The sequence below is a fragment of the Haliotis asinina genome, chromosome 10 (assembly GCF_037392515.1).
Source record: "Haliotis asinina isolate JCU_RB_2024 chromosome 10, JCU_Hal_asi_v2, whole genome shotgun sequence".
Classification (NCBI taxonomy): domain Eukaryota; kingdom Metazoa; phylum Mollusca; class Gastropoda; order Lepetellida; family Haliotidae; genus Haliotis; species Haliotis asinina.
In genome coordinates, this window is record NC_090289.1 from 5,962,243 (window position 1) to 5,984,976 (window position 22,734).

At 38.0% G+C, this 22,734-nt stretch overlaps 1 protein-coding gene across 3 annotated transcripts in view; it reads left to right on the top strand.

Annotated features, from left to right (window-relative positions):
• The window catches only part of LOC137297623 (serine-rich adhesin for platelets-like), a 122,592-nt gene that overhangs the window by 29,848 nt on the left and 70,010 nt on the right, over positions 1 to 22,734 (top strand). The window contains exons 1-2 of one of the 3 annotated variants that reach the window (XM_067829498.1): positions 14,053 to 14,564; positions 20,323 to 20,419. The exons of 1 other annotated variant lie outside the window; for it this stretch is intronic. The gene's annotated coding sequence lies outside the window, so the exon portion shown is untranslated. Of the gene's footprint in view, positions 1 to 14,052; positions 14,565 to 20,322; positions 20,420 to 22,734 lie in introns of those variants that run through there. One more of the 3 variants, XM_067829496.1, reaches the window with a different exon arrangement.

A 22,734-nucleotide genomic window follows, 5' to 3' on the forward strand; every position in this document is an offset into this window, starting at 1 on the left:
AGTGTAAACAACTTAGGAAGCAATGAAAAAATGGAATGATGGAAAGAAAATAATCCTAAATTACAATGCAAGTTTTAGTTGTAATGGCTTGGGATCAGTGGGTTTTCAAGTTCTTGTTTGACAAGATGCTCTTTTCAAAGGATTTACGGGGTGTTTCTTTATGGTTTCTTCTATTTCAATAATCTCTTAACAATGAATGTGTTTTTCCTTCTGGAAAGGTATATTATTTTGCTCATAGGGTATAGGAAGTAGACCACTATATATTGGGTATGCTTCCAAATGTAGCTTCTTTCATTACATGTTATTGCCCAAACAATTAATAGCAGATATAACTAGACCACAAATTATGTTTACTAGACTTGCAAATAACTCCAACATGTGAAATCTGAGGTTAGTGTTCTTCTATGTTCCTTTACATCACTCGCATAGCTGTTATGAAACATTTAAACAAGTCTTTAATGTGACACTTCTTATGTACTCACCCTGCCAATCCATAGACCTCTTACCATAGTGACTTCTGTTGGGAATGCCTGTAGGTTTGATTTTCAATCAGGTATTTGTCTGCACTGGTCTTGTTAATAGGGTTTCACATTATATCGAATTTGAACCTGATTGGATTTGTAATACAGGTGTTTTACTGAATTGATATTCTGGAAACGCGTTGCTTGCCATCTATTGATGGTAGCATGACAGTAGGGGCCTTTCTTCTCACAATTACTGTCATGTTGAAGCAGTGTGGTCTAATTGGTCCTGCCACTCCCCCGACCCCCTTGTCTACCTGCCTTGATCTCATGCAGCTGGTGTTTACCACCTGACAAACCCTGGTATGGCCAAGTTCTACCACAACACCTGATTAGGAGCCCACTGGAAGGCAGGCATCTTCTATTCTACTTTAGTTGCTCAGTTGCCACACACTTGTGAAGGGGTGGGCTGGCTGATGAAGCTAATTGTTGTCATGTCCATGCATACATTAAATTATATAGCATAATTTCAAGCTACAGTGTATCATATATCCTCTGTCTTGCACCAGTTTGGGATCAGTTTATTAAGGGTTGTTCAAAGCTTACCATCAGCCTAAAAAAGTAGGTATCAAAGTTACTTGAAAATTGAATATGATCATCACTGTTTGAAACTGCCCCTGGGCCCTTGAATTGTACTTGAAGTAGGAATGCATTACAATAGGAGTGGAGAGTATGAATAAACATGGGATCATGTGAAGAAGTATCCTAGTGTGTGTCTAGATATGGTACTTGATCATGTGTGTGGATGCTGTGAACTATTTGTAGTGTCATTCTGTTCTCTCCATCTTTTAGGCTTGGTTTGGCTAGGTCTCCAGTACCTCATGCCTTCTGAAAGAGTCCCAACCACGTTATATGTAATAACTACTAATACCCTGCTAGACAGGCTCGCTGTGTGTCAGATAGTTGTGTTTATGCTGTGAACTGCAATGGTGCCTGGTATAAGCACATTTGTGTCAGGCCTTCTTGAAACAGGTGAAATTCTGAATACTGCTTAAAACAATAATCACCAGCTCACTGTCCTCTTGTGTCAGTCCCAACAGTAAGGCTGTCGGGGATTACCTGTCAAGCACCATTTTTTACAGTCAGTCTTTTCTGAGTTGAAAGTGAGACCTGGCATCTGTCCTTTTCGCCTTAGAAAGATGTTGGATTATTTTTGGTCTGTCGAAATGTCAAGTCCAATGAGCATAGCAAGCAAATGGTGATTTAAAGTTTCTTGTCCATGTTTATGGCAAGTTTGTGATTGTGACTATGATTGTCTTGACCACTCAGTACATGAAACTTTGAATTCATGTGATCATTTTAAAAAATCAGTTGTTCAGTAGCTTCATAAATTGACATGATGCCTCAGGATACATCTTTTTTAACCGCAGTCCATGTAGCTTACCTCCACACCAATCACAACAGGATTCCCAACAGTGAGTGAGTAAGTATTGTTTTATGGTGCTTTTAACAATATTCCAGCAATATCATGGTGGGGAACACCAGACATGGGCTTCACATGTTGTACCAATGTAGGGAATTAAAGCCGTGGCTTTGTTGTGCTGAACAAGCACATTTGTCACTAGGTTACTCCACCACCTGCATTTCCAGCAGGTACAGATATATGGGGATCTATATGTTGCTTGAGAATTGTGAAGGAACAATTCGGGATTAGGATGAATGAGAAAGAAATCATCAATTAGCTTCATTGAGGATATGGTCAGCAATTTAAACAACTGATTGAGGATACGTTTTAGAATTGAAAGGGTTGAATGACGATACTCTCAATGACTGTAATGGTTGACTGAGGGTTATTCTTAAACAGGTTGATTAACTATATTATAGTCATTGATTAATTGAGTGTTATTGAGAGGATACAATAATTGATTAAATTGATTGAAAGGATTATGCAATCAAGGATTAAGGAACAAATAAAATAAAATGAATTATTTGATTTTAATGAGGATATAATCATTGAATTGGATTTAAGTGATAATACAATCATGGAATATTGCTGACAATTATGTAAAACCTTACTCCGTGACTGTCAGATTCTCAGTGATATACATGAACATGACTTCCTAAAAGTCATTAAGTTAAGTTTGCATGGTGGTTGTCCCTTATATGGCTCCTCTAGCCTCTTTTCCATCTTTCCTTCTGTTGTTCAACCGACAGCCCTGATTTTCCAAGCCGAGTCATCTTGGCATATGACCAGGTGGTGTTCACTGGTACATGATTAGAATTCCTACTGCCTGTGTTGGAGATGGTCAGCTTCTATTGTCATGTAATGACAATATACATACGCCCATCACAAGCAGCAGCAGCAGCAGCCTGGTCTGTCTGTCATCACCCACCATCAGGCACTGGACAGATGGTGCCTAAGGATGGACATTGATTCCCCTGGAATCACAGTACTGATAAAATGTTCCTGTTGATGTTCAGGGGAAAGGACAAGTAAATCAACTGATAGCACTCCTGTTTCTTCTAAGAATACAAAATGTTTGATATGTTAAGATAACAATCTTATCTGCAATTAAATCTGAAGAAAACTTGAAAATATCTTTCTGTTTCTGCAGTTTTAAGGTGTTGAAATCATGTGGGTTCCTGCTTGAGAGCAGTTAAAGTTATGTATACATCCCATATTATATAAATCACATGTTTAATTTTACTTTCCTCCTTCATCAAGTTGACATGTCATGATACAACTGGAATAATGTTAAAGAAGCATAAATCCAATTCATTCACTATTTTTCACACTATTGTTTCATTGGATGCAACCATAGCAACTTTTCCTTTCTCATTTTCCTTTCCTAGGTCTTTGTCCCTGTCTAACTGCATAGAGCTTTACAGTTTCATTTTCAACATAAACCACTCTGTGCCTATCTGTCAGTAGCATGTTGTATCAGATACCATATAACAAAATTATTATCATTATATGGTCTCTGGTTGTATACAACTGACAGCCTTTAGTTACCCCACTGTTGTTGGTATGGAAGCAGATACTTTCAGCTGTACATGTCATACTTCAGATAATTGAAGGAAGTTGTAGAGTACGATTCCCAGAGTACAAGGGGTTTGCCCTAAACAAATCTCCCATTATCTGTGCTATTTCAATGACAGCTGTTCATACCTATCATTGCATGATCTATATGCAAACAGCTGTGATGACTGGTTCATTTATTTCCTTGTACAAAGCTATCTCGCTCTTGCATCAGCTTACACTCCTACTATGTATACGTCTGTCCTGTAATTGGTACATGTACAAGATGGGAGATCGGGGATCAGTCATGTCATAATTGGGTGTCCTGTATTTGGTACGTGTACAAGATGGGAGATTGGGGATCAGTCATGTAATGTCATAATTGTGTGTCCTGTAATTGGTACATGTGCAAGATGGGAGATCAGGGATCAGTCATGTCATAATTGTGTGTCCTGTAATTGGTACGTGTGCAAGATGGAAGATTGGGGATCAGTCATGTAATGTCATAATTGGGTGTCCTGTAATTGGTACGTGTGCAAGATGGGAGATCAGGGATCAGTCATGTCATAATTGTGTGTCCTGTAATTGGTACATGTGCAAGATGGGAGATCAGGGATCTGTCATGTCATAATTGTGTGTCCTGTAATTGGTACATGTACAAGATGAGAGATTGGGGATCTGTCATGTCATGTCATAATTGTGTGTCCTGTAATTGGTACATGTACAAGATGGGAGATCAGGGATCAGTCATGTCATAATTGTGTGTCCTGTAATTGGTACGTGTGCAAGATGGAAGATTGGGGATCAGTCATGTAATGTCATAATTGGGTGTCCTGTAATTGGTACATGTGCAAGATGGGAGATCAGGGATCAGTCATGTCATAATTGTGTGTCCTGTAATTGGTACATGTGCAAGATGGGAGATCAGGGATCTGTCATGTCATAATTGTGTGTCCTGTAATTGGTACATGTACAAGATGAGAGATCGGGGATCTGTCATGTCATGTCATAATTGTGTGTCCTGTAATTGGTACATGTACAAGATGGGAGATCAGGGATCAGTCATGTCATAATTGTGTGTCCTGTAATTGGTACATGTACAAGATGAGAGATCAGGGATCTGTCATGTCATAATTGTGTGTCCTGTAATTGGTACATGTACAAGATGGGAGATCAGGGATCAGTCATGTAATGTCATAATTGTGTGTCCTGTAATTGGTACATGTGCAAGATGGGAGATCAGGGATCAGTCATGTAATGTCATAATTGTGTGTCCTGTAATTGGTACATGTACAAGATGGGAGATCAGGGATCTGTCATGTCATGTCATAATTGTGTGTCCTGTAATTGGTACATGTACAAGATGAGAGATTGGGGATCTGTCATGTCATGTCATAATTGTGTGTCCTGTAATTGGTACATGTACAAGATGGGAGATCAGGGATCAGTCATGTCATAATTCTATGTCCTGGATGTGCTTCAGTTCTGATGATAATGATCAATGTGATGTATATGATATAATAACTCTTGGCTGAAATTTAACATTGTTTAGAACGTTTACAGAAAATAGTGATGTTTATGAAGGTCTGTCGACATTTACTAGAGCTTTGTTGTTGGTTACACATTTTAACATTAAGTAGAAGGTGACTGAGTCTTTCATTGGATGAAAAAGGTTTCTTACAGTCAGACAACATTAAGAATTAAAAACGTAATTCAAGACATTGGAATCAACAGCATCATGAGTCAGACAGGATTGAAATTCTCAGAAAACTGAAATACATGGAAACTGATGCTTAGAGCATCCTGGAATGCCACTTCACTGTCCACAGTGTACAACCTATGCTTGTGTTTCTTAAAATCATTTGTATTTGGGAAATTTTAAGCTGATATTTAATGCTGTGTGCTGTGTCTGCTTAAGATTGGAAAGATTCTTAGCAGGAGTAGGTTATCACACACATTAACATTTTTTTTTTGAAACCCTGGTGTGTGTGGTGTGACTTATCATTCTCACACTGAACTTCATAAAACACAACTTGCAGGGGAAATGTGGATCTCAGTGGAGCAATTATTGCAGTGAAATTGATAGTAATATTTATCAAAGATTGAAAAATGGACATTTTTCATGGAGTGGTGATTTTTTTATTATCTTACAGAATGTAGTAGAACATTGCTGCTCCACATTCATGTGTTTTAAATGGTCTCTGCCAGCAAAAGTTATCCTTGCTATGTAGTTGAAGCAGATAAACGGTGGAATCTCTGATACCAACGAGAGCTTTGATTCACCTTTCTCTCAGAATCAAACTAGTGGGTGATATGTATGTTACAGGAATGCTACAGATTCTGGATTACACTTATAGAATATTGAACATTTCTACAATAAGCAGTGTTCTAGCTATGCTGGACAAAACTTAACTTCATTATCAAGCACCATCCAAATTAAGCATAGTTATTACACAGCTTCACTGGCACTGATATCCACTTAACTTGTGAACACTTCCTCCCATGTGACCTAGAGCAGCACAGAAGTCTGTTCCCCATGCTGGTACATGTAAACCCTTCAGAACAGGTCCCCAACAGTCAGTGAATGAGGTTCTAGTGGTAAAAGTTATGGTTTCGTTGAATGTATCAATGACAGTACACATTCAGAAATTATAATATTGGTTTAAACTTCTATATTCAACATAGTCATGTTTCTAGGTTTGCGAGCACCTACCATGTGATACATTTACATCACTTTGGTTTTCCTTCCTCTCTGACATGACATGCCATGATGGTACTAAAATACCATGCAAAGCTGCAGATATCACACTCACTAACTCACTGATAATGCACACGTGTTTACTGGTGTATGTGGCTTGTTTTATGAATTCCCCAAATAACTAGCAGCTTTGATAGCTTAATCTGGATCTGGAAGCACCAGCCCCTCCATCGCACGTGATCAGTGCTACCTGAGTGGTGTGCTGTATCAGGGCACACGTTGTGGGTGGCTGGTGCTGATACCACCCTGCTGTTTTCTTAGTAAATATGCTGCCTGTTTGCTGAGTTTTCTACACGTTTTACATTCACCATATCTACTCAGGAGAACCCACATAGGCATGCTTCTTAAAAACTGTATGTTTTCATATGTAGATGTGATTATGTCAGTTGTGACAGACCCACTTCTGAAGTGATACATGGTGGTTTTTGTTTTCTGTTGTGCCAAGATATCAGAGGTTTGAGTGATAGGATATTTAATTCTATATGTTGTTCCCGAGGAAGCCCTGTCCTTCATGTTTCTGTAATCCGAAGTGGGTGTTTTAGTATAATTTGATGAATTTGAGCATGCAAATGGTCAGGGTTCTAATAAGCATTACTGTTTTTCTCTGTCGTAAGAAAAATGGAATTAAATTTACTTTTTATGTAAAATTAAAGAGGATTCAACATGTTCAGTGTGGATTGAGATGCTGTATGTGATTAAAACATAAAATGTTATCCTGTTTCTCAAAATGTTTCTCACTTCATGACTACAATGCTCCTGATATTATTGCTTTAGCGATCAACTTTTTATCCTGGATGCTGAATTATGGCTCTAATCATCATTTTATGTAAAATTTAATATTTTCATATTTTGGTAGAGCGGTTCTTTATAGACAGATCAGTGTGAGTACTAGACTCGGGCTTCAGACTACTTGCTAAAGATAAAGACTGCTACTGCAAACAAAAGTGGTGAAGCAGTACATTCTTACCACAGTATAGTACACCTTCACTATGGCCTGGCTGGGTTTTCTGTGAGAGCTGACCCAGACTGGGAAGCAAAACTCCCACTGTCTGTCACTGTTATGGGCCACTGTGAAGTCATGACTGCAGAAAAACTCAATTGTTCAGGAATGTACACTGGAATGCTGTGTATGAAGGTTTGGGAAAGTTATGGGTCTTACTAACATGATTAGAAATAATGGAAGTTACACATTTGCTGACATTAGGCAGATGTTTTGAATTCAGGAAATGAGTAGAAACTGAAAAGTGTAACACCATGAAATGGAAATGCTATATATCAAGATAACCCTGTCAACAACTCAAGGAAGAGAATTGGTAGATAATTGGATAAAGACAAATGCAATTGCGCTTTCCTCCTGCAGCCGTGCTCAGTTTTATTGGCAAGGCAGCTATGAACTTTCCCTTTCAATTTCTTCAAAGTCTACACTCTGACATTTATCAGATTCATGGACATGTTAGTGTCAGTGAATTAAATACAATGGTTGGTTCAAAGGATTGCAGGTCACCATGCAATGTACCTAAGATTTATTTCTTATGAACAGCCAAAGAACACGTATAGTTTCCAGTAAATCTGACACAGGCTTGACATATGAAATTGAAAGAAAGTGTGTTGCATAGATAAAAGGTTCAAGATATTTATTGTGCAACGTTCCATGTAGAAACAGTGACAATATTCTATGAACTACACTAAACTATACAGAGATAACATTTTATGGATGCAGCCTAATCTTAAATTTGTTCTTAACTGAAGGAATGAGGAGCTGTTTAAGAGTCATTGTAGAAGTTGTAATTAATAGGAATGATTAAAGTCTTTATGGATGATCAACTTCTTTATTGTACAGCTGCAACTTTTCAGTATAGATACTCATGTTGTTTTCAATCATAAATACTTATCATTCCTGATATTGAGGACTCAATTAAAACCTGAAGTATTTCTACTAGTCCAAGTGACTCAGGCCAAGGGTAATAATCAAAAAGTCTTGTGTTCAGTTATCCTTTTTGAATGTATGTAGGTGAACATACTGGTAATAAGCTCAGTGATATAATACTGTTCCCATGTTTTGATTCTATTCAGAAGCCCATCTGTTTATTGCAAGCATTGTATGTCTCTGACACTAGTAATGTTACACATCAAACTGGTGTGTTGAGTAGCCAGCTTGTGTATGAGTCAGTGGGACTGTGCTCACATATATGTGTACTTGTGGGTATCCACATGGATCGGCAGATCAACTTCCAGAGGAGAGTGTTGTTGTGGGCAGAGACACCGAACGAAGCCTTGCTTGTCGGATCTCCTTGCTCTTGCAACTAACAATTTGTTGTATGTCTCCAAAGAATACTTGCGTTTGGCAATACATTTGGTAGCAGTTTCAACTTTTTTACTGTAATAGAAGGTATGTCTGCTATTTCCTAACTTCAGCAAAGTTCAAATGATTAGTCCATCTCAAAAGAATACTTCAGTCATATGCTTGAAGAATGCATTGTGAAACTGTTTTTACTGTTATGAAACACTGTTTAAGAGCGTTTGACATGGCGTACATCATGAGATCCTTGACAGTTTCTTCCATTATATTTTAGTTTAGGGACCCTCAAATCTTCACTTTGTGACAAGGTTAAGTTTGTTTTATGTTTTATGCCTAATTTTTAACATGTATAAGGATGATACCACTGTGCTTCCAAAAGGTGCTGATGCATGGATTTGTATGAAAATTGAAATCAGTTATCAAGTGACCGCCAAGAGAAGAGTAAGATGAGATGCCTACATAATATATCATGATGCTTGTTAAGAAGTTGTTATGATGGAATTCCTCACTGAACACAAGAAAATTTCATTGACATGCTAAGGGGATATTCTGTTCAATGAGCCAAGTCCATAACTAGTTCTGAAAGGTCCCAGTTGGCATGCTATTTAAGACGAACAAGTTTAATAGTTTTTTCATCCTCCTTCATCTTTGCTGCCGACCAATGAGTCAGCCCTACTAGCACCAAAGGCCTTTCCAAGTGCATGTGTGATGGCCTACAGCCATGCTAACCTAGATAAGATCCAATCTACCAAGTGATGAGAGATGCAGGCTATGTAGTAAAAGACATGTCTATTCTTCTTGGAGCACCATTGTGGAGGTGCTTCTGCTGCATTCACACCAAGCTGCCATATGTCCAAAGGTGATGGACTGCTTCAAGTACTTCTGGCATTTAGTACAAGGATACCTCTAGGTTGCTAGTATCAAGTGGTACTTGCCATGTCGCTTGACTGTGGGTTATGTATGTTTACATATGTCCTACACATGAGGTATATTTGAGTTCTCACTGGGTGTATGTGGGATGAGTGATATGTTTATTATGTGGGATGAGGCTATACAAACAGTCATTTGGGAACTGATGTAATATGTATAGTAGAATGAGAGCATCTCTTGGGGACACAGAGCATGACATAGTGGTGATCGGTTGCTTTACTCGGATAGACTTTCTATGGCTGTATATTGTGTGAAGTTTATTTACAGTTAGTGCTTCCAATAAGGTTGCACATTTCTGACTTTATCATGAGCAAATTCTTGTCAAATTGTGCAACCGTGTTTGCGAGGTGATAGCATCTTGCCTCTCACAGCAATCACAAACACATGCTAGGCATGCTAGATGTTACCTGACTAAATCCACTGGAACATATGGTACAAATTGATGTTATGGAGGACATAATTTTGTCACTGATGCAGAGTTTGTTCTCTTCTCATTTTATGTAAGTGATGTATTCCAGTTTTGCAAAACTGTCAGTAGGATTGGTTTCTTAGTTTGCCTTTCCTCTGTTTTACTGATCAGGTCTATTGCTTCATTGCTTCATTTTGTCAGCAGTATAAGCAACAATGAGCTCACCAATGAATGAAATAAAGTCCAGTATATGTTTTTTGAGAATCAGAAACTCACTCCAATAAGCAGTACATTCTTGTTTGAAAATCTGAAATGATAAGACCACAACACAAGCTTACTGTCTTGTTTTCATATGAGAACCTCAGTATCTGAATAGTTTAAATTTTGATGCTGATGTGATATACCTACACTAAAAAAGTCTTATCAACAGCATCAGCCTTGATGAAGATATTTATGGATGTTTTAAAATGTTATCCTGGAAGCAATGATAAGCCTGATGTAAGAGAGATTCCAATAGTAGGGAGAAGAGAAGGTCATACTGATTTGCTAGCCATGTATGAAATGTGTAGCCAAGGTCAGTGTGATTGATCATGTTAACTTTCTTACCTCGGCTGTCAGTTTTATGATGAGGAAATGATAACGTGTCCTTCCTCTTTAATCTCACAGCAAGTTTTCTTCTCTGAAGTCAGGATGAGTCTTAATATCAACGTCAAGCACATATACTAAAGAAAACATTAAGGAACATGCAAAAATATTTTTATGAACTTGTTTGCTGAGTTTTCATGATCCTAAACTTTTATGTTTCTTTAAGTTTGTTTAAAGTTATATTGTTTTTATTTTGTCATAAAATAATGTCCATATCATAATCACATTCTGTAGTACCATTTGTGAAACAGAAAAGAATTAGTTTAAAGTGTATTTGTTCTTGAACATGTGACTATGTAAATAATTTCTAACATATTAGGATGAGAGGGAAAGTGGCCATGTAGAACTTGTGTGAGCAAGCTGATATATATGAATGAGGAAATAGAGAAGGAGAGCGAGGGTCTTCTTGGTGAGGTTCTTAGTGATGATCCTAAAGGATCGAGGTAGAGAAGACAGGCAAATGTGGGAGGGAAGATGGATGAGAGTGCTAAAGAAAATTGGCAGAGTTCCTAGATTGAAAATGTAACAGGAGGGAGGATTAATGGATAGTGCTTGGAGGGAAGTGATGGCAGGGTGTCCAGAAGAATGAAAATGTAGTCTTTGAGGGAGGATGGATAGTGTTTGGAGGGAAGTGATGGCAGGGTGTCCAGTAGAATGAAAATGTAGTCTTTGAGGGAGGATTGATGGATAGTGCTTGGAGGGAAGTGATGGCAGGGTGTCCAGAAGAATGAAAATGTAGTCTTTGAGGGAGGATGGATAGTGTTTGGAGGGAAGTGATGGCAGGGTGTCCAGTAGAATGAAAATGTAGTCTTTGAGGGAGGATTAATGGATAGTGTTTGGAGGGACGTGATGGCAGGGTGTCCAGAAGAGTGAAAATGTAGTCTTTGAGGGAGGATGGATAGTGTTTGGAGGGAAGTGATGGCAGGGTGTCCAGTAGAATGAAAATGTAGTCTTTGAGGGAGGATTAATGGATAGTGTTTGGAGGGAAGTGATGGCAGGGTGTCCAGAAGAGTGAGAATGTAATAGTTGAAGGAGGATTGATGGTCTCGGGATGGATGTGATTGTATCTAGAAGAATGAAGATGTGGTAATGTAACAGAGAAAGTAGGCAAGGTGTCTAGAAGAGTGAGAATGTAATAGGTAAGGGAGGATTGATGATCTCGGGATGGACATGATTGCATCTAGAAGAATGAAGAAGTATCAGTGTAACAGCGAAGGACGGCAAGGTGTCAAGAATTATACAGAAGTATGATGTTAATATGTAGATGAGGTTGAAGTTTGGTTTAGTTGTGTAACACAGCTCTCAGCAGTTTCCCAGCTATATGGTGGTGGTCTGTAAATAATTCAGTTTTGATCAGACAATTCAGTGATCAACACCATTAGCATCGATCTACGCACTTGGGAAATGACAATGTGTCAACAAGGTCTCAGCAAGCCTGACCACCCAGTCTTGTATTTCCTTTTTACCAGGAGCTTGGTATGCTAAAGAGCAATTCTAACCTATATGATTATAGGTAGACGAGGTTGAGTATTGGAATATGGATTGAATGGAATCAGTGTGTTATACTACACAGGTATTTGGATGAGTAAGAATAGATTTGGGTGGGTCCAATGACTTATGTAGAGACAAAATTTGAAAACATTTCTGTATTGATATGTGCAGTACTAGATATAATCTGTGCGGTAGACCTTCATTTCCTGGCAGTACGTACAACAGCTGGCATGTTGACATCAGTTGAAGTACACAGTTATGACTCAAGCATGCAATATACCATATATATAATGTTCTCAACAAGCTCTGTTACTGAGACTTCGATCCTAGTTGTGCGTCTGCCTGAATTGATGTAATTATCCTGCACACAGTTGCCCTCGTTAGACTGGATGAGACTATTTGCAGGGCATAACAGTGTCTTATACTTTCAGAAGTCTGATGCCTTCATTACTGATATATATGCAGTTATATATATATATATATATATATATATGCAATTATCATTATGAGAGTTACGATTGTGTTGTATATTATCAGATGGTAAAGACACCAATATTGAATCTTTTCACCCAATAATTGATCATTCTGAGAATAAGTTAATAGATAAATTGGTGATGGTTTTCATTATTTCACAGCAGAGACCCCCAAATTACTGGAAAGTCAAACTGAAAAATATGGAAGAAATTCCATGTGATGAGTAATACATCTGGTAAAAGATACACCCATTCGTTAATTGTTATTGCCTGTGTGTTTAATGTCAAACTAATGCTGCATGTCTTTGTCAATTCATACTTTTGGGGCATTGGGGTAGAGTACAGTTTAAAATGTCCACTTGTCATTCCAAAGACCTATTCCCCACCCACTCATGGGTACAATGTTTGAAACCCATTTCTGGTGGTCTCTGCCCCCCCCCCCCCCCCCCCACACACACACACACACACACACTTTCATCCTGTGATATTGCTGGATAATTGCTAAAAGGGAGATAAAACTATATTAATACATTTCCTACTTTCAATATTTACCTTGGATCGAGTACCTATAGGTCCAGAAACTAAGAACTGGGTTAGAACTGATCTTCAGTAACTCATGCTTGTTGTGAGAGGTGACTAACAGGATCAGGTGGTTAGGCTTGTGGGCTTGGTTGACACATGTCATAGGTTCCCAGTTGCTTTCTTGAACATTGGATTGTCTGGTCCTAACTTGATTATTTATGGATCACTGCCATATAGTTGGAATATTGCTGATTGTGGTGTAAAACTCACGAAGAAAACTCGCTCACTCACCCAGAAGCTAAATGAGGAAATATAAATAAAACTACATGATAAAACGGCCTTCACAATCTCTTTCTTTGACATTTAACCTATTTGGGTTGTTTACCACAATGTGTAGCTATTTCCATGTTACAGAAATTCACGGTTAATTTATCATGTCACTTTTCATATTGACATACAGTTTTTGTCTATTCGTGGGAAATAACATGTTAAATGGATGGTGCACAAATACACAAATTGTATTGCACAAATACACTTGCACACAATCTTATTGTTTTATTTGAGCCCACTGGGCGACAGGTATGTATTTGGATGTCCACACGCACAGTGATGTACAAGGCTGGAAGTGAGCTGGTCACATACTGTGTGTTTAGACAGTTATTGGGACAGGGATGAGAGAATCAGTTGGTCTGGAGCCAGGTTAACTCACTTTTAGTGATCTGAAGTACCTTATTTCCACTTCACTGGACAGTATTTTGCTGGTGATTTCATGCAGGTGTGAGTGTGAAAAGATGGTTTTGAAAGCAGAGCCCTCTCCACATTGCGGTATCAGACGTAACACAGCTGACCTCACCAGTGAATAGGAAAGTATTTTTAAATATAAATCCATGACAGACGTTATTATGCCTGGTGGGATTGTGCTGGAAGTTTACTTTTTGAAAATGTCTATGGATTTTTCTGTAAAGGATACATGAAGCAGATGGTTTGCTTTGACATTCATGGCTGTGGATGATTTTAGAAATTGAAATAACTGAGTGGATAGAACAGTGCTGCGGATGCACTAATGCAGTAGCTGGGACAGTGGAAGGATGCTCCCCAATAATTGGTTTAGGAAACAGACTATAGTTCTTCTGGCGGGGCTTACACTGTGCTGTGAATTATTCCTGAGGTATGCACTGCCTTGAGTGACACAGAGAAACAGAATCTGCCGACTACCAGAGTAAAGCGCACATCCACGCAGGAAGCTTCTGTCAGAATGCCCCCTCCCCGTGCGTTTGGTTGGGTAGTAGCTTCCTCCCATCATCCACACACCCTAGTCCTATATCTGTGTCTGTAATTGACTACTACTACGCTGCCACCATTCATGAGGCGATGTGCATCCCACATCTGACACCAGTTGGGGAACTGTCCTATATCCTTCAATTACACAGAGAAGGCAGGCAGTAATATAGGAACTAAAGGCATTTATCTTTGTGAGAGTGTTTTACTGCACAATGAGCTATGATCACAGACAGTGAAGGATTACTGGCCAGTCACATCGAGGGATTTCTCAGTAAAGTGAGTATTACTGTTTTAGTCATGGTCCTTTGGGGTATCGCAAGCTATGAATGACTTGATGATTGCAAGTCAACAATTTAGGCTACCACGGATTATGGTGAGCCTGTGTTAGTATTTTCATTGATCTGCACTTTTGTTTATGGTTTGAAGTTCTGTTTCTTCCCGCTAAGTGTACCGGTTTCAGACTTTAATCTTAAAGCGGGAGAGACAATCACAGATAAGCCAAGAGATTTCACCCTTGACCTTTCAAACTGCTGTAATGACTTTTCCAGATCAGATGTGACATCTGCTTTTTAAATTCACTCTGTAATTTAGTTTGAATTCAAAATACATCAGTTGATTTTAGGAAATAATGCTGGATTTGATGAAATGGGTATGACTGCTTTGACACTTGTCAGTATAAGTGAATATTCTGGGTACATTCTTAAAACTGTTTGTCACTTCACTGTTACATTTACCAACCTAAGGGCTTATGTATATTTTACAAGGGATCTAGCATGGCCTTGGAGGTTTAAACCATTTATACTGCGACATTTTGATATTCACAGCTGATGCAGGTTGTCAGAGGAAAACAGAATGTAAATATTCAGTTAGACTTGCACAAGTCTGTAAGGTAGACATAAATAGTTCAAATGAAAATTTCTAAAAAATTAATAATGAATAAGAGACTAAAGTCCTTACTGTCAGCTTATCTAGACATGCCTCTTTGAAGGACAGAATTACCATGTATCCATAGTCTCAGCATTCAGTACAGCCAAGGAGCAAGACTAATATTCAGTCATTGGGTTTGGGTGGAGTTGATAAGATTTTGTTAAATGTGGTCAAGTATGTTGAGGTGTATTTTAATGAATCAGAGGTCTTTTATGTGCAGTCAGTGAGGTCTGGTATGACATAATCTTTTGATGAAAAAAGGCGGCATGTTTTTGTTCATATATTTTTAAATGAAACTCCATGCAGGATGTTGGTTCCCCTTATTGGGTTTCCTTCAACAAATATTTCAGAAATTTTATAGAATTTGTATGAAGCGCCATGGGAAGGCACTTAGACAGGTGCTTCGATCCAGTGCATTCAACATGCTGGAGGAAATGTCAACATGTTTTTGTCATTGTGAGCAAACGTGTTTGTGTATAAACTAGGGATAGAATGTATGTATCAGGATATGAAAGATTCCTGAGGATATAAAAGATCTGTTCTAAATTTGAATAACTGATTAAACTATTTCTTAGCTGAAATTGTGTTTGAACTGATTTTCTCTTCAGTGCATTTGCACTTTGTTGTCTCTTGACTGATCAGTATAATCTATATTGTGTGTTTAATTAATGTCAATTGATAGTCATTAACATACTATATCACATACTATTGATCAGATTTAATACTTAGAAACTGTAAAGGAGGTTCAGATTTGAAATAGTTAAAGCAATTCTAACAATGTGGAAATTGTTATTGCTAAAGCATTTATAACTGATGTCAGGACCTGTGAAAACAAGTGCAGGAATTGGAATGTATGACTTTTGAAACTGACTCCACCCATTAGGAAGGCAGTGGTAGTTTGTCATGAGACATAAGGAAGGGCTGAGCTCAGGAAAGGTTGTGGGCATTTGGAAGCAGCACGGGCGGGACAGATTCCTGCAGCTCTGTCTTGTAATCTCGCTCTCTGATGCACAAGGAGGAAGCATAAGTAAACATGTTTATAGTGTATAAGATATCCTGTGTGTTTGGGTTGCATCAGTCATGGCAGTTTGTGGGAATGGTTTTGTATTCACCTTTCCATGCTTCCTACGTTATATCAGTGGTTGTAGCAAGAGGTGTGAATATGAATGTAGACTGTGTAGATAAGGGATATTTCTGTTTTCACACCCTTGAGTATGGTTTGATAATCCTTGCAGGTTTTGCAAAGCCTGTGGTTATGCATTAAAGTAGGATTGTCTGTTGAAGGAAAACAGTGTCCTGCTGTGCCAAGTGTTTAAATGGCTTTATTTTGTTTAAGAAGAGCTTTTGAAAAACAGTTAAACTTTTAAAAAGGGGTTCTGTTTGGAGATTGACACATTCCTGAAAAAATATCCTCCATTTTGAATAGAGGTTTTATTTGTGTTTTGTGTACGTTTTCAAGTATAGAATCTCAAACATTAGTGATGCTTTGATGTTTTACAACCATCATAACACTTTCCAGCACATTTCTAAGTGTACAAACATAAATGCATGATCTGCTGCTTGCTTGACACTTCTTCTTGACACGAGACACAGATCACAATCAACAGTTGGTTTGCTGCAGTATGAATTACTACCAATGGGGACTTCAGTTTGTATGTTTATTCCTTTTTGTTTATTATCGCCAACTCTTGTATTCATGAAGGATTAATGTGAAAATTAAATGATAAATACAAGTGAGTGACATACATACTGGTTAATATCATGTAACTTTTTCTCAGGACTAACTTTGGTATCAGGGATTGTCTTCCATATTTCTCAGACAATTGATGCATATACCGTTGATCACTGGTTCATTTAATCCAGACTTGATTATTTACAGACCACCATGATATAGCTGTAATATTGCTTAATATGCAATAGTCCCTCAATCGCTCACTCACTCGCTCACTCACTCCCACACTCATTGATGTAACTGAAATAGTGTTCAGTGTAGCATAAAACCCATCTACCTCACTCAGATCACATGTTATTCCATGTTTACCTACATATTCATGATTACTGTAATTGTTTGAAAAGAAATGATCAGTAACATGTCAACAAATGTATTTATTAAGACAGTTTTGTACACAGGATTTGGAGTGGGGTGTTTGTAGTATACATTTCTTGAATGTTGTGACAGATGAATATTGAATGGTGGAAGTGTTTGAGATGGCTATATATACACAGACGACTACACCCTTATGAAGGTATTGATTTCTAGCCTCTGTATCAATAAGGAACTGTAGCCACAGTACAGCACTTCTAAATCACTGCTGGCAAAATATCGAATTTTCAGTATAAATCTGTAGATTTGGGAAATGTATTTTCCTGATAAATTGCAGCTGTTGGAAATACTCTTATTGATTCTGATGGTTAGACATAAGTTGAGAGAATTTACTTGATCTGTCAACCCTGCTCTGTCACTACTTTTCTGGGCTGTAATTGTAAAGTATTACTGGGATATTTTTGCTTTGGTTGTTCAGTAATCAGTGATATTGCTGGGTGGGGATTTCAGAAATGGGCCACTTCTTTGGTGTGGTTCAGTATGAAATTTATATTTGACTGCAAGTTTTGATTATAGCAATTTCAATGGTATGTCAAATAGGAAATGATTGTATACATTTAGGACTTCAAGGATGAATAATCACACAGTTCAAAGGGTACACTTTTACATGTCTAAAGCTTGACTCATGCGACCTGTTAAATGGCTGACTTGACAATATGGTTTGATAATATAATTTGAAACAAAAACAGTATTCTTGCATCGACCTTCATTGTACAATACACACTCAGTGAATCATGTGTCTTTGTCTATTATTCTGTGCCTACATGTCAAAGGCTGTGGGTTGGCGGCATAGTTGGAAAAAACCTGGTTTGATGCCCCATATTGGTTCCATGTGTGAAAACTATTTACCTGTCCTGTGCTGTGATGTGCCTGGACATTGGTGAAAACTGGTGGAAAACAATACTTCATGACATGTGAACAGGGAAGGGAAGAAGTGGTCAGAGAGGTGTTTGCCAGATAATTATTGTTGGGAATTGGTTGAAATGTCATATTTTCCTATCCAAGTTGTTATTGCAGATATGTATAACATGATGCTGCTACTTCAAACTGATAACTAATATATCATGAACATAAACTTTCTTGAGTCTACATCAGTCATGTCTTTTGAGTTTGTGAAATTTCTAAGAAATAAACATGACAGGCCTTGACAACTTCCATTGTGTTTTAAACATTGAAACGGTAGTTCCAAAATCGTTTGAGTTCGAATATGAGAAAATGTGATTGATTGCTTGGTTGTTTGGTCACTGTGACCAATCTTCGATTATTTGGAGTACTTGGAACACCACCACAGATAATACGGAATGAATAGGTACATGGTAAGCCACCCTTTCATTTACAAATTTCATGCATGAAAATTACTTCTTTATGTCAGGAAAAATTGGTGAAACATTTAGAGGTATTAATTCACTCAGGAATACAAGAATTTGGCACGGTAACTTGGAGTGATAGTCCGTAATTAGCAAAATGCTGAAAGTGAGGAAAATGTGTGTTGATTGTCTTGGAAGACAATCTAACGTGTTTGTACTTCAGGTGATAGACCACTAGGTAATGTTGCTTTTAGTCAGGGTAGTCTGATTGAAGTAAATGCCCTTTTGGCCAACCGTTGAGTCGATCAACATCAAGCAAGACATCTTATGTTCCCAGGTATCACAGAAGAAGTGAAGAAAATCTAGATCTTAAATCTATAAAGCATTTAATGTTTACCTTTTTGTCTAAAGACTGTGTTACCATTAAAAATTTTGACCTTGATTTTTCCTTTAGACGGCAATTGTTATATTATATCACCAGAGAAATCAAGAAATACACAGTCAACATTTCAATGAGCTTCAACAGTGTTCTTGTATGGATTGTTGGGGTAAATATGTACAGCTAACACATACAGGATGATTATCAGTATGTTGAAGTCTAGTAACATTCCCTGGCTTAGTTTATCTTCTTCAGCAATTCAAGCAACAATGATTTTTCACAGTTTGATGCCATTCTTCATCACCTGCTTGCTTAGTTGACTGAGCTGCTGGTCTCTTCATTGTTACAGTGGACCTTATTGGCACAAGCAACTAATTATAGTTGTGGCACAGGAACCTTGGTGACAGTTTGTTTGAACATAATATGAGCACATCAGAAGGTCCCTTCATCTCCATTTTGATTTTTTTTTTCCTTTTTGGGGGGTGGGGGAGCATTTTAGGTTTGAGAATAATAATTGTGAATGAACATGTTTGTTCTAAAGTGGTTTCTTAAATCTGCAAAATGCTGGCTTTAGTAATACAAAGAATGGCAAACTTGAACTGAGAAATACATTTTTGTCTTGTCACTAACATAAATATTTTGAAATTTTGATTGTGCAATTTTGAATTTATTCTGAATGAAAAGATTAGGAAATCAAACAATGCTGGAACGTTTATATGGAACCTGCAAGGAATGATGTTATTCTGTTGCAGTTTTTCATAAATTACAATAAAGAATGTAATGCTGTACAAATGTTTTGTGTTAAATGGTGAATATTGATGTTGAAGAAAAATAGCTGTTAGAGCATTCATGGCCACTGTTTATGCAGCATGTTGATAAATGAACAATATTCCAACACCAAACAGTAGAAATGACGTGTCTGTTGTCTGACAGTTCTGTTTGATGTAAATACTGTGTGGGTGCAAACTGTTGTGGGCTGAAAATACCTGCCAAATTTCCACACAATAGCTTCCAGTGTGACTGAGATGGATGTTTCTTAAGGGACACAGGTGGTACTCCAGTTTGCTGGCCATCCTTTATAAGGGTCAGAGACATGTGATCATGGGTTCAAGTTCTGGAATTTCACTGAGTGTATGTCTGGGTTTGTCAACACCATGTCTGTGGGTTTCACCAAAGTCTTGAATGTTTAAGATCTGAATCACCAAGGCTTTCCTCCCATCTTACTTTCCAGTTATGGTAACCCTGCTCACACAGTAATATGTCTTATACAGAACCATGAGTGAGTTTAGTTTTAAGTCGGTTTTGTCGATATTCCAGGTATATGATGGGCTTCACATATTGTACCAACAGAACCAAGAAGTTCGAGCACAGTCAACCCAACTGATACTAGTCATACTGCCTAAAGATTATTAAGGTATCCACTGTTTTGTTTTGTGTTAAGGACAACATTTGGTATCTACCACTAAAGTAAGCCATGCCCTGTTCAAGAAAGAATCTGACAGGTAATTTTCATGAGTTTGTAAAAAATATATTCTGTGAACAAATACAAATAAAATATTTATACCCATGTGCTGAGTTTACTTCATTGGAAAGAGAACCATTGTCATATGATAAATAATATATAAGCTGACTGAAGCAATATATGTCCATTGTTGCAGCTGCATGTATGACTTTTCCGACTGAATAAACTTGCGGCTGGTTATAACTGCCTTCCCCTGGTTCAACTGTGTCAGGAAGGAGTTTACAGTGGAGCAGGGGGGCAACCTTAGACTTCTTTCTTGTGCAGTGAAAAAGTTATTGTCAGAAATCTATATCGTGTAATATATATTTATTCCATGTCACCTGACTTGCCAGCAAAGAAATTATGTTTGCATATTTGCTTCTATAGATCGAAAATACTTTCTGGTTGCAAATGACTTGTGTTGCATTATTGTGCTGCAGTAATGGCACTGTTTTTTTATTATACACTGTTAGTCTACTCCAGACACCAATCTGAATATTGATGTACCACTGGTGTAGAATGGCTGGCTTTGCCTTGACCACCATGTATACTTAATAAAAAATCACTTTTTGTGGGGACTGGGTTGTTTTGTTGCTGAGTAGGTTTGTTGTTTGAGGAAAAGCATTTTGTTTTTCATACTCAACAGTGCTAGGGTTAAACGTCTCCTGAACAGTGAGGTTAACATGCTTGTGTGGAGATCAGAGATTTTGTTGTAAACACTTGATGTTGCCAGAGACAGAAAAGCAGTTGAATACTTGCCAACTTGAAAAAAACCCCAGATGTACCATCTTCAAACTGTCTTCCAAATAGGATTAACTAAAGTGCAAGCTTCAGCTTAGCTCTGTAATTGACTTGCTTCACTCACATGTGCTAACAATGCGATACTCTGATGGCAACAACAACGACCATGCTGACCCCTTGGCCATCGCCCAGGACAAACAAGCATCACCAGGGAATATACTGGCTAGATGCTCAGTGCTTGTTGTCCCAGGTGTATATAGACAGATGCCATTTTCTGAATACTGCTGCTTCTTTACTTTTCAACATACTCTTTTCCTCAAATCATTTCCTGTTATTCTCTTCCATACCAAAGATGGGAAATGAGCACTTCTTGCAATGGAAGCTTTTCTTATGACTGTGTGAACTGTTTTCTTCATGAAGGCTATGCAGTAATCACAAGGTACTGGGAGGTGACAGGTGGGGTGTGTGTGAGTAGGATATTTGGTATTTTCCTGCGTTTGTGTCTAGGATATTTTTAGATTGACGTTTCTTAGAATTCCTGGGCAAAATTGATATGACATCAGTTCGAAGACATTTCTGAACTTTTCCTGCAACAAGAGTGATTCAGATGCCTTTCTTTGTGATGATGATGGACGTGTAATAGCACCATGTTCCATTGACCTAAAATGCTGGTCGATACAAAATGATGTAGCTATCAGCTTGTGTAAACACAGGCAGAAAGTATCTTTAATGGGAAAGATAAAATGAGTAAAAATATTACCTCTTTTCACCCACCTGCCCAGGATTTCATTGTGGCATATATTACAGAGGACTTGTGATGGAACACTGATGAGACTTGCACTGCTTGTTGAGGACAGTTTGTAATTGTGATGGTTATCCCAGTCAGTATCAGTGACATGGCATTTGACTGCATGGAGATGGTTGTTATGGGTTTTTTCAAGGTAGGTTGGGAGAGCTTTATGAGTTATGTTGTAGGATCTGGACTGTTTAGATGATGATTGTGAAGATGTTGTCAATGAGCAACCTTGAAGGTAATATCAATGGCAGTTTTGAAGGTGATATTGATGACCCATTGTGATGGTGGAAACAATGTTGATCTTGAAGGTGCTATCAATTACACATTGGTGATAGTGACGATGATTGTGATTGTGATATTAGTGGTGATTATGATGGTGATGTCAGTGATGACTGTGACAGTGATATTGATTGCAGTTGTGATGGTGATATCAGTGCTAATGTATGTACTAGTGCATGCCACGCTACAGTTTTATCTCACAAGCTGAACCATATGGGTTTTTCTGGGTCAGAATTGATGTTCAGCAGCTAAAGCTGATTATGAGGTGTGGATGCAACTAAAATATCCAGCCTATGGTGTGGTGTGGATTGTTGCTCATAATGTCATTCACTAGATTGTCTGGGCCAGATTAAATCATTTACAGGCTGCCATCGTATACATTGAATAGAGCTCAGTGCATCCTTTACAGTCA